The sequence below is a fragment of the Lucilia sericata genome, unplaced genomic scaffold, assembly GCF_015586225.1.
Source record: "Lucilia sericata isolate MDLA Ls3-8-SP2 unplaced genomic scaffold, ASM1558622v1 Contig002300F_arrow, whole genome shotgun sequence".
Classification (NCBI taxonomy): Eukaryota; Metazoa; Arthropoda; class Insecta; order Diptera; family Calliphoridae; genus Lucilia; species Lucilia sericata.
Window position 1 is genome coordinate 5,026 of NW_023996116.1, and position 5,025 is coordinate 10,050.

Sequence of the window (5,025 nt, forward strand, 5' to 3'; positions counted from 1 at the left end):
GTGTACATCGATATGAACCACTGTACAAAATTTTTCTGGAGAGGCCGTAATTGGTCGTAGCTCCTATATGAAGTCAAGTTATCTAAAAATTAGATGTTAAATGGGTTTTAATAAAAAGAAGCTTGCTGGTGGAGAGTATTAAGATTCGGCATAGCGAATATAGCACTCTAACTTGTTAACTTCTGAGGTTAGACCTATTAAACGCCAAATTTTATGTAAAGTTTATTAGTTATGTAGTGAAAAAGTAAAAAAGAGTTTCATATATATTTATTATTATATATGTTATAGGTTTTAAAGATGTAATGTGTCGTACTGTTCATTCCACAACATTCATTATAACAGATTTCATGAAAATCGGATCAGTAGTTTTTGTAAAGTAAATTTGGTTTTTTAATGATTGTTTTACAAAAAGTTGGTGTATGTAAAAGAGGCGTGGCGTCCGATCCTGAGATCAGACCTATCGGTTCAGTAGTTTTCTGTAAGTTCTCGAATTAAAATTTTGTATAACTATTACATATATAGAAAAAAGTTGAGCGTGACATCAAATCATTATTTTATTTAGCCTAGTTGTTCTATTTTAGAAATAAAACTATTAGTGTTCTAAATTTCATGTAAATCGGCTCAGTAGTTTGTCCGTGGAAGCGTAACAAACAAACTTTCTCTTTCATATAATATAGGATACGATTAGGTAAGGGAGTTTTATAAAAGTGGGCGTAGAAAGGGCGTGGCATCGGATCAAGTCTATATATAGCTATAGTTCTTTCCATGCTTTCCATGATTGCAAATTGGTGTAATATAGTTTCACAAAAAGTGGGCGTAAAAAGGGGGTGACATCCGATCAAGATTCTTATATAGCCTTTGGGGTTAGGACCTATTAGCGGTCCAAATTTCATGTAAATCGGTTCAGTAGTTTTGTCGTGAAAGCGTAACAAACAACACACAAACAAACAGTCTGTTTTATATATATATAGGATATGTAGATTTGTATAAAAGCCTTGTAAAAACATATTACTTTTATAAAATTTGTGGAACCATGACTTAACCGCAAATTCTAAGATAATTTTATAAAATTTGGCTCATATGGCAATCATTAATACTGAATTTCATTATCGTATATCAATAGTTACATGAGTACCGAATGAATACTATTTTTCCGAATTTTTCAATGGGAGTTAGAACATTTATAGACCGATCGACATAAATATTAGTAGGAATATTTAAGTTTCTTTAAATGTATTTATGGCAAATTTTCTTTTTCTGTAGGAAATACACCTATGGGTCAATTATAAACAGATCATCATAAAATTTGGTAAAAAGTTTTTTGCTCCTACATAATTTGTTTATTTTTTATGGGTCAATTATATCCCGATACTCACATATATGTTCGTATGCAGTTTTCGGATTCTATTGAAGTTAAAGACTGTTATGAGCGTTAAACTTAAATTTTAAAGGGGGCCCTCTTCATGTAGAAGGGTCAATTATTCTTATTCTTATAAACTTCTTATAAAACTTAGTAAAAAGATTTCGGTTAATATAAAATGAGTTTTTCTCGAATTTCATTGCTTGTTTTTTTGGCGATATAAATTTTTATTATTTTATACAAATCTACATATCCTATATATCATGAATTCCAGGAAAGAACACAGAAAAACTGACAATTTTTGACCTCATGTCTTACAATTTCCTTCATATTATCAATATATGTTCTTTAAGTAGAAAATAGAACAACTCCGTTGTTTATTTTGAAAATTTTCAAGAAACGTGATTTTTATGGCGATTTTAATTTGTTCGAAAACTACAAAAAATCAAAAAGGTATAAAACTTTGAACCTTTATATCTTTGAGAGTTTATATCGGATTTTTTTGATTTAGAACCCAATCTATTACTATGGATGAGCTCTTTCATTCTAATATAATTTTTATATTAAAAAGTTTAAGATAGTGCATTTTTTAAAGAAATGCACTTTTTGAATGCATTTTAAAATCGTTCTCCCTGTTTAAAATGTCTTAAAAGTGCATAAGTCGATTATTTGAAGCTGTTTATGCAATATATAAAAATATTTTTTTGTGACGGCCATTACATCTATTTTTTTCGATTTTTTTTAAATGTGTCTTATTGGAAAATTTTTAAATTTTATTGATATTTTAAGAATTTATCAGATTTTTAAAACTACTTAAAATACATTTATGATCACAATTGGGATGCAAATATTTAAATTCGATTACTACTAATGTACACATTCATAAAAATGCATTTCTAAATAATATTTTTTTAGATAAATGCATTTTTGATGCAAGTGCACCTGGAGAGCGTTTTCCAAATTGTTCTCCCTGTTGAAAGTATTTTAAAATATCATAAATCAAAACTTCTTATTTTTATATTATATAAAATTATTTTTTTTATTAAACGAATATGCAATCATCATTATTCGCGATATTTTGAAAATTTACTTTTTTAATTTAAGTTAGTTCAAATGCCCATAAAAAATATATAATTTTTTATTTATATAAATTTATCAATAATGCACTTACCAGATATGTTAACATGGAGTAAAATGTAGAAAATGCACCCAATATGCATTTGCAATAAAAATGCATTTATTTTAACAAATATTATTTAGAAATGCATTTTTATGAAAGTGTACATTAGTTGTAATCGAATTTAAAAATTTGCATCCCAATTGTGATCAGTAATGTATTTTAAACAGTTTTACATTATGTTAAATGCATAAAATATCAATAAAATTTAAAAAATTTTCAATATAAAACATTTAAAAAAACCGACAAAAATAGATGTAATGCACGTCACAATAAAATATTTTTATACTTTGCATAAAAAGCTTCAAATGATCGACTTATGCACTTTTATAAAATTTTAAACAGGAAGAACGATTTCAAAAATGCATTCAAAAAGTGCATTTCTTTAAAAAATGCACTATCTTAAACTTTTTAATATAAAAATTATATTAGAATGAAAGAGCTCATCCATAGTAATAGATTGGGTTCTAAATCAAAATCCGATATAAACTCTCAAAGATATAGACGTTCATATTCTTATACCTTTTTGATTTTTGTAGTTTTCGAACAAATTAAATCATCATAAAAATCGCGTTGTTTGTTACGCATTCACGGCAAAACTACTGAACCGATTTACATGAAATTTGGACCGCTAATAGGTCTAACCCCAAAAGGAACAATAGGCTATATAGGACTACCTCGAAAAAAATAAAGTTTTTTTCCGAATTCTTAAGTAGTTTTCTCAGAAACTACCAAAGATATTCGATGAATTTTGTCACACATTATTTTTTTGTGCTAGGGATCAAGTATGTTCAAACTCATAACAATTGATCCAATATTTCCCATAGCCCCATACAAAGGTGTATATTCCCGGATATAAGTTTATCATTAATAACTCCCTCATATATATCGGTATCAACACAAAATTTTGTACATACAAATATATATGAATAGAAATCATACTACCAACGTAGATCTCAGTCGGTCCACAATTGGTCATAGCTCCCATGTAAGGTCCACTTCCAAAATTACCTAAACACACATATTTCATTGACAAATAAAGCTTTTGTGATAAAATTCGAGCTGAATATGTTTTGTGTACATACAAATCATTCTACTAAATTTCTTTTCGGACCGGTCCATTATTAGTCATAGCTCCCATATAAGGCCCACTTCCGAAATCACTTAAACGCACATATTTAATTGTCAAATAAAGGTATCTTGATAAAATTCCACACAAATATGTTTCGTCTATATATGAATCACTCTACGAAATTTTTTTCGGATAAGAAAATAATTGGTCATAGCTCCCATATAGGGTCCACTTCCGAAAATCATTTAAACGCATATGTTTCATATCGGTATAAAATTCAACTTGAATATGTTTTGTATACGTATAAATCATTCTAACAATTTTTCCCCGGATCGGTCCATTATTGGTCATAGCTCCCATATAGGCTCTCTTCCGAAAATCATTTAAACTCACATATTTCATAGTTAAATAAAGCTATCTTGATAAAATTAGACACAAATATGTTTTGTGTACATCGATATGAACCACTGTACAAAATTTTTCTGGAGAGGCCGTAATTGGTCGTAGCTCCTATATGAAGTCAAGTTATCTAAAAATTAGATGTTAAATGGGTTTTAATAAAAGAAGCTTGCTGGTGGAGAGTATTAAGATTCGGCATAGCCGAATATAGCACTTCTAACTTGTTAACTTCTGAGGTTAGACCTATTAAACGCCAAATTTTATGTAAAGTTTATTAGTTATGTAGTGAAAAGTAAAAAAGAGTTTCATATATATTTATTATTATATAGTTATAGGTTTTAAGATGTAATGTGTCGTACTGTTCATTCCACACATTCATTATAACAGCTTTCATGAAAATCGGATCAGTAGTTTTTGTAAAGTAAATTTGGTTAATGATTGTTTTACAAAAAGTTGGTGTAAAAAGAGGCGTGGCGTCCGATCCTGAGATCAGACCTATCGGTTGAGTAGTTTTCTGTAAAGTCTCGAATTAAAATTTTGTATAACTATTACATATATAGAAAAAAGTGAGCGTGACATCAAATCATTATTGTTATTTAGCCTATTGTTCTATTTTAGAATAAAAACTATTAGTGTTCTAAATTCATGTAAATCGGCTCAGTAGTTTGTCCGTGGAAGCGTAACAAACAAACTTTCTCTTTCATATAATTATAGGATAAGATATAGGTAAGGGTAGTTTTATAAAAAGTGGGCGTAAAAGGGCGTGGCATCGGATCAAGGTTCTTATATATAGCCTATAGTTCTTTCCATGCTTTCCATGATTGCAAAATTGGTGTAATAATAGTTTCACAAAAGTGGGCGTAAAAAGGGGCGTGACATCCGATCAAGATCTTATATAGCCTTTGGGGTTAGACCTATTAGCGGTCCAAATTTCATGTAAATCGGTTCAGTAGTTTTGTCGTGAAAGCGTAACAAACAAACACACAAACAAACAGTCTGTTTTATATATATATAGGA